This window comes from Drosophila teissieri, chromosome 3L (assembly GCF_016746235.2).
Source record: "Drosophila teissieri strain GT53w chromosome 3L, Prin_Dtei_1.1, whole genome shotgun sequence".
Classification (NCBI taxonomy): domain Eukaryota; kingdom Metazoa; phylum Arthropoda; class Insecta; order Diptera; family Drosophilidae; genus Drosophila; species Drosophila teissieri.
The window spans coordinates 13,775,712-13,789,937 of record NC_053031.1 but is presented as its reverse complement, the minus strand read 5'-3'; the positions used below and the strand labels follow the sequence as shown (position 1 = coordinate 13,789,937).

The following is a 14,226-nucleotide window of genomic DNA, read 5'->3' as shown; positions in this document are numbered from 1 at the left end:
GCTACCGGCTACGGTTTGGGTTGGGTTGGGTCGGTTCAGTTTGGTTAGGTTTTGGCTTTCGGTTTGCTTTGACTGGTTGTCCAGCTGCTGCTGGTTGTGCTGCTCAACTGGGCCTTGCCACCCAAGCGGCGTGTCATTAAGTTATACAATTTAACGCCCTTTCAGCAGTCGCAGCAGTTTTATTTACATTTGCTTTGGGTCAAATTACACAAATTCTACGGGTGTTGTGGCGACAGAAAGCCATCGAGCATCGAACGACAGGCGGCGTCTGTGTCTGTGTCTCATTCTCATTCTCAGTCTGTCTAGGTCTTCAAATAGATTTCGTAAAAACTGTTTGCCCAACGTCGCTCTTGGTAATTTAAAACTTTGCTCCTTTGTTTTATCGCCGAGGCAAATATTATTGAACTCGGGAAAATCTCCACTGCCAATGCCCTTGTCTCCCTAAGCTTGGATTTCCTTCCGCCTTCTGACCCAATTAGAGTGCTACCTGGTTTCGGCTTTGTCCAGGTCGTGTAGGCCAAAACTTTTGCCAAGCAAAAGCAAAAGCAGAAGATACTGAACCTTTGGCCAATTTTCCATGCTGCCATTATCAAATTGAATTTCGCATGCAAATTGTTTTCGGTCTTCGAGAAAGCTTTCAAGTTTTATGACACGGAAATTGGCTCTTGCAAGTTTCTGCTCTCTGCCCAGGATGCCATGGATGCCATGGATGCTGTGCCTTCTCCCGTGTCCTGGCCTATTCCCAATGCCGCCCACTAAAAAGTGGGCGTTCAGTGACTCACGTGCTTCCCCATTTCTACCCATTTACCCCACTTCCAGCACGTTTTTGCACTTTTTAACCTTTGCCTCGCTAGCTGCTGGCATGCCGCACTAATTTCGAGCGCCCAATGCTAATTATGATGTCTTTTACGTGCCAACAAACGCTCAAGTGACTTACCCCAGTCAGTCAGAGGGACTGGAGTCGCAGGCTCCACTTAAATATTTATTTTACTGTAAACTCAACCTAAAAACCGTAGACGACGACTGCCAAACCCCATTCAAAATTCAAGTGGGCGTGTTCTGATGACATGCTGCCTGCTTACCTTCGGCACGTAATACGCTGGGGATTCGCCAGTATTAGCCGGGCCGACTGGAACGACTAGAGCGACTGGCTGGCTGGCAGGACTCGCAGGACTCGAAGGACTCCGGCGGGCAGAGAGGGCAGCGACTCCAAGGCAGAGCCAGCGACAGCGACTGAGACAGAGGGAAAAAACAATATTAATAACAGAGAGCCAGCCCACAGAGCCCAATCTAGAGGGCCATAATAATACATCAGCTGTGCCAATGCCCCCGCAAGGGGTTGTGCCGAAGAGCGGCGAGGACATCAGGACATCGAGGACATCATCCCAACCAGGCAGCTAATAGTCCTCCATTCCCGCCTCCCGGATCCGCTGACGAACGGAAAGAAGCCAACGAGCAACGCTTCATTGAAAAGTTTCAGCGTAATGGCTTTTGTTTGGCGTCGAGTCGCTGGGGGAGAATGGAGATTGGGGATGGAGAATGGAGAATGGAGAATGTGGATGGGGGCGGGTCTTTCTTCCATAGCATTAAGTAATTGATTACATCTCGAGGGACTTTTAAGCAAGCCGAACCAACACGAAATGCCACGACACTATAAAGCTCATAAATTTTTATAAAACTTGACTGCTCGGCGCAATACTCGTACTCGTACTGTGTAAATATTTTCCCTTTTTTTCGCTCCACAAAAGGGGTAGCGAGTAGCAGATTGGGGCAGGGGATGCACAACCAATTTGACTAGCCGTCGACCTTTACCGTGTTTTACCATAAACAATAACCATTATTTAGCTCCCCAGCCCCTCGAACTTGGCGTTAATGTGGTTAGCAAATGGCGAGTGTGGGCAGGGCGGTTAATGGTCTATCTCCGAAAGGGGAACTATAAGTAGAGCTGTAATTTCTTCACTTGAATTATAGTAGAATGGCCAGGAAAAACAAATTAGTTTGTGATATGATAAAATCATATATAATATATCATTTTATTAATACCAGATGCATTATTAGAGCGTAACTATTTTTATAACGCCTACATATTGATTCTAGATACATATTATAATAGATGGAAAGTGAACATGGTGGCCTTTGTTATCCACTCAACCCGCTTTGTTTTCACCTAGATATTTGCCATGAGCTCTTCTGTAATATGTATATCTTGTCTATCACTCTTTTCTTGCGCTGCTCACGTTTCGTTGTGGATTTTAAATTAAAAATACAGCGAGTTTTGTGCGGGCTGTGCGGGTTCTGGTTCTGGTTCTGGATCTGCTGCCAAACGAAACAAATAAAAACAACGGAGAGAAGACAAACAACCCCGCCCATCTGGGGCGGTTAGCCATTTTTATGGCGCCTAATTGCACATCGCTCCCTGAGAGAAAAAAATGGGGGGCGGTACGGGGATGGGTATGGGCGATCCGCGAGTGTAAGGACTTGTGCAAGGGGGGGGTGGGAAAGGACTCGACCGGGCCTCGGCTGTTATAATCATAAAATTGCTTTTGTGGCATACAAACCGGTTATATTGCTCCCGTGTGATGGCCCTCCTCCTATTGTCCCTTAGCTCCAGTGCTCCCGAGTCCGCTTCTTCATTTTCTATACAAATGAAAAATGTTGCGGTTTATTTTCATTTGGAGTTTTTGCCGAGTCCGCGCGGTCTAAACATAATTTGTTGCATTAATGTTGGCCACATGCACAGCAAAATGTGACCCCACCACCCCCATTACACCACCCACCCACACACACACACACAGACGCACATAGTTTTTGTTTAATTTCAATGTAAATTGCTTGAGAGGGATGTAAAGTGTGTGTGTGTGTGGGTGGGCAATGTGTGTGTGCCCTGCTAATTGCTTGGAGCCCTTGAGCTAGAAATTTTGCGCATAATTAGTGGCGAATGTGCATATGGAAAATGTGTTTGGAAATTGCCCCGAAACCTGAACGGGTCCTGTGTATATATATTTTAGATTTATTGCGTGACATGGGTTCAACTAGGGGAGACTACTTACTCACTACACTTCACTCGAAAGGACGGTAACAATTCCACTTTAATCAATGTTAAACTGCCGCCAAGGAGCCATTATAATAGCCCCAGCCCTTGGGCGCGTTGGAAAAGTTTTCATTATCATTTTTTAAAAGCAAACGCAAAGCTCCGGCTGTCAAATTTGCCTGTCACTCCATAAACCCACATTTTAGGACTTCAAATGCTAAATGCCCCATAAAATATACAGGCCAAGGCATGCTAACCGCTCGCCAAGGTGAATGGACAAACATAAAAATGAGAAATAATAATGCCATTGACAAATACAAAGCCATAAATTATAAATGCGAAATGCTTACTTATACACGAAATCTACTTTTCCTGCCACAGCAGTAAAAAAAAACAAAAATGAAAACCTGACAGCGAGGGTGGGAAAGCCAAGAAAAATGGAAAACTGAAAACGCAACAGAAATACAAACCGCAACTTGTTATAAAATTAGTAAAATTTTCTCAGCAAACATTTACATTAACTACGAGGCCCACACTCACACACACACACACAGGCGAATTCCCTTGGAGGACCTCCACCTACTTTTCGTCCTGTTCCCCACCCATTCCCCCGTCAAGGACTTCAAAAGACCCATAGAAGCGTAACAAGGAATAAGGAGAAGAAACCAAAGCAGCAGCAGAAGCAGTTTCAAAAATAAATATAAAAAGCATAACGAGACCTGAGCCTGGTCCCAAAAGTATTAAGAGAGCAAAGCAATTAAAATATGAAAATGTACAACTTTCATCTTTTTGAGCTCATTGCATAAATCATTTCGAATGCCTGACAGGGCATTGTGGTGGGTGGTGGTTAGTGGGTGCTGGGTTTTCCACCCACCCTCTGACATTCAAATTTACTGTGTCGCTTTTACTACTAATCAGCATAAGTCCTTGCCAAGCGCACAAATGCTGCCCAGCCAAAAACCGAACAAAAAGTGATTTATTTCGAAATTGCCCCATCTTCCGCTCGTCTCTCTCGCTTTACCTGTAGCTACTTTTGCTGAAGGGGCAGCTACGCGGACACAGCCACGCCCACTGGCAACCAGGAACCAGCAACTGGCAACTGGCAGTATAGGACATAATTATAATCATTGCGGCCACGGTCTCAATTGTAATTATAAGTGGGAAACTAAGCTAACAGGGGGGGCCAACTTGCCATTGATGTCAGTTGTCCCCGCCAAATATCCGCAATGCCCCCGAGGCTGTGTGCTTAAAATTGAGCATACAACAACGCGCACGGAGGGGAATCCCCTTTGGAATCCGCTGGGAAGGGAGAAGGGAGAAGGGAGTACTAAGTACATGGATGCGTGTGGCGGGTATGTCTCTTCATGTCGTCTTCAATTAAAAGTTTGTACAAATTGCCAGCAATTTGTGCGCGACTCGGTTAATTGCCCAGGCCAACTGCTGGAAAGGTATCATTAGATTTGATGGGGGCGTTTTTGGCAGCGAAGGTGTTGCTCTCAAAGTTCGGTAAACTTTTCCCCAGCTTTACTTATATTTCAATTTCCATGTGCACGCAGTGTGCAGGCAAATTAATGGCTATAAAAATAAATATAGTTTTGAGTCAGTTGAAATTCAACAATTGCCCAAAATCCAGCTTAGAGCACATGCCGAATTTACATATTTCACCTGATTTTGTTGTAAATTCTCAACTTACAGCGTGTAACAAACTAACGAACATGAAAATCAAAAATCAAATTTAAAACCAAAATAATTGATGTATAGGCAGCGTTTTGAACGCTGCATATATGTATGTATATCGTGTGTATATATATATTTTTATAAATAAATACTCTGTACACATATACACATATACACAGAATTTGTCGAGGGTTTTATTCCAGCCAAACGAGATGTGCGTATATAAACACAAGTATAACCAATCAAAAATCCAATTAAAATTGAGGAAAATTCGATTTGCATGTAAAATATGGAAAAAAAAACGAGTCGAGTCGAGAAACGAAAAGCGAGGAGAGATCTCGCTCCACACACAAAAGCCGGGGGTTGAGAAGGTGAAAACATAAAAAATATTTGGTATATGTGAAATTGAAAAGCCTGAAAAAAGGGCAGCTCGACACCAAGCGAACTTTGTTAGCAGAAAATTGATGTGAATGGGGATCTGGCGCCAAATAAAAAGCGGGGAAAGCGGCAAAAAGCGGGACAAAATGCAAATAATAATAAAAAACAAATTGTGTTACCTATAAACGTGAGGCAGTTGCGAGCGGCAAGTGTGGCGATATAGTTTGGCATTCACTCACGAATTGATTTGTCTGGAGGAGTTTAGTCCTTTAACTTTATGGCGCACACAATTTAATAACTTTCTCTCTCTCTTTATTTTCAGGTAAGTTCAAGTCCTGTGTAGCAGAAGTTCAGTTCTAGCCTTAAGCTCGCAGTAAGTTTGTGATCTACTAACAATATCGTTTACCAGTTTTACTCGTATATCCTATGCCAAGAATCTTTTCAACGGAGTTCCTAAAATCTTCACTCTGCAACCCAAGAATTTCTTCTTCTCTATGTTAACTATTTTTTTTCCGTACTGTGTTTGAGATGCTTTTCAAATAGGGTTAGCTCCAATGCGGCTTAGTTTCGCTCATTTGTGCATTTGACACCTTCCATTGAATTGGCCAAAAAAGCAATTAATTTAGCAAATTATTAAGCACATTACGTATAGAGGCCTCTGTCGATTTAATTAGTTTATTATTTGCGTTACTGTGTTTGTTCCATGTGTGTGTGTGTGTGTGCGTGTGTGTATGTGGTAAAATTGCGAATTATTATTATTGTTTAGCTGTTGTTAATAACTTTGGCGACGCCGATTTCCAGCGCAACTACAATTTTAATTGCATATTTTTGTGCGCCCTTTTCACACAATGAGGAGTAGTGTGTGTGTGTGTTGCTGAGTGTTAATTAATTTTGTGCTTGAATCGCCGGCAGTTGCATTTGCAATTGACTGCAAAGTGACCCCCGGACCCTCTGAATTAAGGATCGCTGCGTCGCCGTTTAATTAGTTCTCAGTTTCCAATTAAATATTGCTCTTGCACTAATGAAATTTCACTTTTTGTAGCCAACCCCGCTCTTGCACGCTGAAACCCATGTAATTTGTACAAAATTAATTAGAAATGTCCCCTTTCTGTCCCCGTCCCCCTTCAATCCCGCCACTCATCTCGTATCGAAATGAAGGCGAGCACGCAAAATCAAATCAGAGACTGTCGCTGAAAGCGTGGCTAAGAAAAATAACTCAAGGTAAATAAATAATTGAATTCATTAGGCAAATGAAAAATCCCGCCGACACGAAGACCGAAAGGATCTAAAGGATATAAATGGAAGGGCAAGAGGGGGCATGGCAAAGGAGTGAGTGGTTCGCATATTGACCCAAATCCGAAGGACAACAAGACAAGACAGTCGCCTGTCAGAGCTGTTAAAAACGTAAACACAAATAAAATACATTGTTTACCCACACAAAGACACACATGACACCAGTGTCCAAAGGACATTACCTGCGTCACGCCCTTCTCGAGTTCAGCGTTCGCCTTTACGGCTGCTCATTAGTGACGAAAATCGAACAACCGAGCTAAAAACTAACAACGAAAACAAGTCACACACACATGGAGTTTTCTATGAAAGGATCCTGGTTGCTGGATTCAGGATTCAGGATGACGGCGATGTCGAAAGAAGGAGGCGCTGGCAAAAATACGAAAAAATAACAATGCCAGCGACAAGGAAGCAAACAATACGGCAAAAATAATACTGACAGGGACAGGTAGATAAATACATATACGTATGTATGCTATATATATAGAAAAACAGGACGAATGGGGCATAACAACAACCATAATAATAATGAAGCACACACACTCACACACACTGGCGCACATACTCGTTTTCACATTGTGGCCACATTAAAGGTGTGTGTGAGTGTGGTTAGAAGCTTTTCCTCTTAGTCCTTCCACATCGTCGGGATTTTTCGTTAGTTTCAGGTTAACAAAAGCAGAGCCAGAGGGTTGATGGCCGGAAAAGGCGGCATTATTGATTCTAGAGCGTGTAATCATTGAGATGAAATGTCACAGCTGCGGATGTGAAGGCTCCGAATATGTATCTCATTAGTTGCCCGCTTGATGGATGTTATCCAATTATCTAGCATAAATACAGCAAATCCCCGACAAGCACTAAGAATATTTCCCACACACACACACACACACACACACACAACCGAAATTGCAACGCAGCCCGAAACAAAACACAACAGCAGAATGGAGCAGAGAACAGGGAGTTTGGGAGCTACTACACGCTTCATTATGCAGCAAATTAGGCCCCAGTTGGGAGGATGGGGGAAGGGGAAGTGGGGGAGTGTAGCCAGAAATGCCTGGCAGCCAGGAGCCCGAGATGATGAAACGAAATTATGCATTATGCATGGAAAACATGCAGTGCCAGCAGGCCAGATCCTGCCAGACTCTGCCAGGACCAGGCCCCATTACACGTCAAGATGCGACGACGACAAACTTACCCACTTCTGTGTCCTTGCGCTCCCCGCTCCCCACTCCACGTTCCCCTTTCCCCACCTTTATTATTAAATCCGAAAACTTAAATGCCAGCAAGCCGGCAACAGAGCGAGAGCGAGAGAGTGAGATAGAGACAGAGCTCAGCTCTCCGGAGTGCACTCGTAGCACACAGTGAGTTATTAACACGCCTTGCCACATTTGCTGCCGAGCTAATGTGGCTTGGTTTAGTGGCTGCCCCCGGCCACTGCACCACCCACAGGCCACCCACAAAAACCACCCACAAGAGCCACCCGAACCTGTCTCCATTTCGGGGCCATGCTCCTGTGCCTGTCATTATGCTAAACTAAACGGCTGGCAGTGCTAGAATTTGCACCCGCAACCAGGTTGCCTCATGCTTCATGCCACCTTCCCACCTGCCACTTGCCACGCCCCCAGCCCCCAGCACCCAGCCCGAGTTGCACGTGCTTTTGCCAGGTATAACGGTAACATTTCCGTTGCAGCTTCCGCTGCTGCGAGCGCTTTATAATTATTTCGCCTGGCGGGCCTCCAGTTGATGGCATATGCTGCCTGTTGCCTGGATTGTCAGGACGTGTACGTGTTGCACGCTGCAAGTGTGTGAGTTATAAGCTTCATTAAGCATATGTACAGCACGTTGTAAGCTCTCTGTCTCTCTCTTCATAGGTGCAGTTGTGTAGGTGTATGTGTGGGTGCTGCAATTAAGCATATTTAGCATAAGGATTTGTCATTTACGCTAAGCTCATATCCAGTGGCAGATAGTTGCAAGCAAAAATAGATAATTAAATTGGGTCTTTAAAGCGAAAGCACTTGAGCTTACCCATATCTGGCCATTCAGGCAGCTTAAAGCCACTCCTTCTGGCTGACATTTCTATTAAAATCCAGCCGCCCATGGAAGCCTCAAATTGCTTTGACCTTTGAACACCAGATGCGACGACGAGTCCTGCCCCCTGGCTCATAACTCTCCGGCTTGGGGAGCGAAAAAATTCTTACACACGCACATTAAGTCACGTTTTCGCACCATTAACCCATAAAGAACGTAGCCATTCGCAGGAGGAGATTGAGGAGATGGAGAATGAGGAGGAGTCTACCGAGAAGACGACCGTGAAGCAGCAGCACAAGATTTACAAATATTGAACTTTTTTTGCTGGTTTTTGCTGCTGCTGGCTTTCAAGTCGTAAAGCAGTCACAAGCATATTTTATAGATTTTAATATGCGCGCTACATAACAAAAACGGCCCGGCATTCCCTGACTTTTAAATTCACGCCGCAAGGAGGCCCTATTTTCGGGCAGGTTTTCCATTCACCCTTGTCAGACTTCCGCGTTCCGTTTAGTGACTTTCTACCCATCGAGTTGTATGCCCTCTGACAGAGTGTCAACGTACTTGGGGTTTTTTTCGCTTTGGCTTTTTTGGAAGAGTGGAGTGAGGGGGTGTGTGCCTGGAAAAAATGCCAGCTTGATAAGGGTTTATCAATGCGACACAGTAACTTAGTGATTTACTCGTGTGTGCGTTGAATTTCCCTTTTTTAATTTTGGAAATTGAAAAAGTGACTTTTGCTTTTCTGACTTTATATCCCCAGGACTTGGCGATAAGGTCGCTTTTCCTCTTAAATGTAATTGAAACCAGCTTAGACAGAGATCTAAAAAGCAAAGAACATTTAGTTGCATAGTTGCATCAATATGTATCCTTCTTCATTTTTTATTTTTTGCGGAGAACAGCAATTTGCTTTAATTGTCATTACCATTGATTGCATTCGCCTACACTCCAAACCAGCATCTTCCTGCTTCCAACCAACATTTCAATCTGCCAACCCACAAAGTTGCCAAAAATTGTTGTGGTTCTTCCTGCCACACACTTTCCTCCACACACACACACAGGCACACCGAAAATATTGTGGGAAAAAGCGCTTTTCATCTTATGAAATCATTTTTGGCTTTCAAGGATTTCTGGGCAGAGTCACTGTGAGAGATACACCTTGGCTACTGACTGCTATTTAAAATAAATAATACACACACTCTCACACACAGTCAGAGGCAGAGTCGCTCGCTCTCGCATCGAAAAAGCAAATAAATTGGTTTCGTAACCGCAAAAGCCAAACGAAGAGGGGCAGTCACTTTCTCACATCAATTCGATTCAATCAGACATCAAGCATATACAATTTTCACTCGCAACACAAGAATTATACAATCAATGGCTTGCCAGCGAGCAGACTTTCAACCCAAACTCCGTGGATCACCTTAACCCAAGCGCATCCTTCGGTCCCCGGTCCTGAGTCCTGGTATCTGGCTGTGGAGGAAATAAAATGCGGCAGGCACGTTGCAACACTATTACTTATTTCACAGACAGGCAGGCGCAGACGACAAGGACGACGTCTGACTGAAATGAACTACGTTTGTTTGTGATTGTGCGGCTGTGCGGCGCAGGTGGAAGCCAGGTGGCCAGGAGGCGAGGTGTCCTGTGGCCAGGGCAACGAGGGCGGTTGGTTGGCAGTCTAAAAATGCAATAATCTTTCAGCGCCGTCGTCGTCAGCGTTTAAACGTGACTTTTAAGCATGATGTTGTAATATTTTAACTTGACTAAGAAAACGTGAAGGGGGAGAAGGTGGAGGAGAAGGAGGATTGGCTCCTCCATTGTGTGCGGCTGCGAAATTGTTACAAATGCCCCCATCGTGCATTTTATGGCCAGTGCGATAAATAAAATGTTGCAACAAACAGGGCACACACACACACACATGCACACACAGACTCACACACAGGCAGAGGAGGGCCAGGAATATATGTGCAAATAATATGGGAGAGCGTTGGCAGGCCAAGGTACGAATAGTCCTTCCTGCTGCTCCTAGCTGCCAGGCAGTCAGACAAACAATAACATAAATTTCGTTAGCTATTTTATTTTTTACCCCCCTTCTCTCTGTGTGTGTGTGTGTTTGCTCGAGCCAAGTAATTGTGCAATATGTTTTAGAGGCTGGCAGGAGGTAGAGAGAGCCTTGACCAGGATGCGGAGTTGCTTACTGGTCGCTAAGTAGTAGAAAGTCAGTGGAGATCTGGTGCCGCAAGGACTCGTCCGCCTTTAAAGGGATGCCCGGGCTGGTTAAATGTGCGTTAAATTGCTAAGCGTTTTGCCAGCTTTGACGGCCATTACAATTACCGTTGGCCGTTCGTCTTGGCCAAGCTCTTCATCATCCACTGCTGTTTTGTTTTCCCCCGTCTATGCGTAATTGTAATTGCAAGAGCCCGGCTCCTCGCCGAGCCCCCAAGGCTCTTCGCAACCCTATCTATCTATCTGTCTTGGTCGAAAGCTTAGACAAGTTTGCTGCTAAGCCAACATAAGTCCCGAAAGCATTTCATATACCAAAACGGAAAAGGCAACAAACTGCGGAACTTGTGTTCGTGAATTTGTCCGAGTGATTGTGTAGCTTAGGGTGGACCCACGTAGCGGAAGACTATAAATAGTCGTCACCATATAAAAACGCTTTCAAGACCAATAAATAAAATAAGATAAAATAGCTTTGTAGGTAACCTAAGCTAGCACCATAGGAATGTTTTATTAAAGATTGGAAATATATTTATTTGAATTCAAACATATACCAAATGGGTTTTTATATTACTATTATTAGATTACCAACAGTGCGTATGAGTAATATTGCAGTTAAGCGGACAAGGTCCACCCTACTTTAGCTGTATCTGTGTGTGGCTCAGTCCGTTTCTGTTGTTTTCGTTGTGGTGTTTGTCTTAGTTAAATTCCGAAAGGCGTAACGGGCAACGAGCGGGGATCGGGTGCATTGAGTGCGGCTTAAGTGTTCATCGACTCAACCGCAGCAGAAACTCTGCTTCGAACGGAGTTCCTTTTGCGCTCCTTCTCGCATCCTTGCCACTCCCCCCGTCGTACCAGGACTTGCCCACCGCCCCCCTCTGAGCTGTCAATAGTCTGAGTCTGCAGCAAGTTCAATTAATTGCGCGCAACGAACAAACAAACAAGCCGCAACAACTACAAGGAAAAGCAACCACAAAAATTAAATTAAAGTAGAGCGCACAACCCCACCCCACCCTCCCTCTATCATTCCATCACCCTCGAGCAATCTAGCCCTCTCTCTCCTTTCCACCCTTTCGTGTAAATGAGTGATGTGCATGAAGAGCGCTAAAACACTTTTGTTTGCCTGTGTGAGAGCGGCTGTGTGTGTGTCTGTGTGTGTGTGTGCTAGATGAAGACGTATGGTTATTGTGATGACTCTTGGAAAATTGATAAATATTGCAAAACGCACTACCACATTCAAACACACACACACAAACATGCCGAAGGAGGGGTGGAAAATATAATTTAATTAAAATGTTTTTTGTAAGACATGTTTATTGAACCATTTTCTCTTAAAACTTCCCTCAGCAATTTGATTGACGAACTTGACTCGTTCGTTGCTGCAATGTCCTTTCCCCCCATTTGTGCCCCCCTCCACCTCTCCACTTCTCTAGTTGTTGATTTTATTTGTTTATTTGTGGCATCAGCTGCTGTCAAGGTGTTGAAGAGTGTGCTACGCCTGAAGTTTTGCATTGATTTGCTACTCGGAGATTGCTGTTGTTTCAGGAGTTAACTCAGGCAATATATATTCAATTATGGCCGCTTGAGGTGAAACGAGAAGATGATGGAAGGGTTTGTTTTCTCTTATCCGAGACGGGCATCTTGTTATATTGTGCACAATGCTTTTAGTATAGTCTTATTTACAAAAATACCATGCCAATCAGACCTTTGTCGAGTGTTGTGGTAATCCTTTGGCTATAGGCCTTTGTATGTTGCTAACATCTAGACTAGTTACCTTTACAATTATTACATACCGATATGTAAACACCAATATTTCCGTATCTATACGCATATGCCGTGTGTTGTTGTCGTCTATTTTATAATATTTCCTAAATTCCTTACTTTAAGCGAATAATATTGCTCTCAAAAAAGTATTTATTATAAATTCAAACATATCAAACTTTGATGCTCTTAAATAGCAGACCTTATGTATCCGTAAATATCCGTACTTTAATGTTATTTAAGCTGATATTTCATTTTTATTGATCATCTAACCCCCGAATTTGCCACCCCGTGCATATTTATCTTAATTAAATTGTCTATTTATTTTTCCCCGATAAAATTTTATACCTCTGTGTTGTTGTTTTTCGATGTTGTGCGTACAGTTTACCACTGAAAATAATGGACACAATTCAGAAAAGACTTAAACGATTATGCTAAATGTTGTGATATATCTACTTTTATTTACGTACCTCTTCAGAAGACTTGTCGCAAAAAATAGCAATTTTGTATTGTTGTGCCACGTAAACATTTGTTGTGCATTTTTCGCGTGTTGCTCTTTTGAGTAGTAGAATTATAAAAAAATCGTTACAAGAAAAAATAATCCAATTAATTAACAATGTGCAATAAAATTTACAAAGTAAATATTTTACCACGAAATAAAAACAGCAAACGCTCAATCAGAAAACTCAAACAACAACAGAGATTATAAAACTTTATTTATTCTTACTTTTCTCTTTCTTTTTTCTGCTCTTCTCTTTTTTTGCCAAAACTTTGAAAACATCCAAATCCGAATACCCCAAAATCTCTACACGCATTTAGCTATCGGCCTGAGAAGCATCGAAATGAAGGCGTTCAACTAAAGGCGACGTTCACAATGGAAAACACTTGGAAAATCCATCCGATCCCAATTAGCAAATAACTCGACGATTGCGTAAATGCAAGAGGAGAGCCCACAGCAAACGTCCATGAAAAGTAGTTCTAAAATCCATGCTTTTAAGGCATCAAAGTTTGTTAATGTAACCAGTTTCATTAGGCCGTGATAAGTAATCGTAATAAGCCGTGCCTCAATTAGACAGAGCTTTAAGCCCCCTAGTTCAAACCGAAACCAAGTGCTGAACCCCACTCCAACACGACTACAGGGATAGCCACTGAAATTAAAGTAATAGTAGGAACGTTAATGTAGGAACGTTAATGTAATAAACTAAAGTTAAAAACACGCCGCAATCAAATCCCGGCAATAAATGAAAGCACGGTACATGAGTTACTAAGGCAAACAACTAAAGTCCAAACCACCGCAAAGTAAGCATCAAATATTTACATAAAGCCTAGCCTTAGCTATAATATTCATTAGATTAAATTCGAGTAAGAAATGCCATGCAAGAGTTTAGTCAAATTTACGGCTGTGTCCTTTGGCCATTTCGAAAATCTCCAACGAAGTTATAAAAGGAGACATATAATTATACCAGCGTATGTCTAGCGCCATAAACTTTAAATTCCGCTTTATCGTGAGTTGCCCCTATTATACACACATATCTTGTCTATATATGCCTCGTATACGAAATAAAAATCAAATCTGTACAGACATAAACGACAGCCACAAAGAGGACATTTTCCTTTTTCCCTGGCCGGGCTTCTTCTTTTTTTCGCTGCTCACTTTTTTTTTTTGCTTCTTTGAGCATTTTCACGTGAACGGCGGACACTTTTATGCGTTTGAAATGAAAATGCCATGTGCCATTAACATTATCCCTGACGCGTCACTACTTAAAATAAAAATTTCTATATTTTTTACACATTTATTTATATATAAAAGGAGCGAAGACGAAAGGCAGGAGCACCTTTTGGCCGTCGCTCGC

General features: G+C 43.2%; 1 protein-coding gene across 4 annotated transcripts in view; it reads left to right on the top strand.

The window, feature by feature from the left end:
• Positions 1 to 14,226, top strand: part of LOC122617452 (CUGBP Elav-like family member 4) — a 137,187-nt gene that overhangs the window by 46,105 nt on the left and 76,856 nt on the right. The window contains exon 1 of one of the 4 annotated variants that reach the window (XM_043793313.1): positions 13,619 to 13,672. The exons of the other annotated variants lie outside the window; for them this stretch is intronic. The gene's annotated coding sequence lies outside the window, so the exon portion shown is untranslated. Of the gene's footprint in view, positions 1 to 13,618; positions 13,673 to 14,226 lie in introns of those variants that run through there. 4 annotated transcript variants of the gene reach the window in all.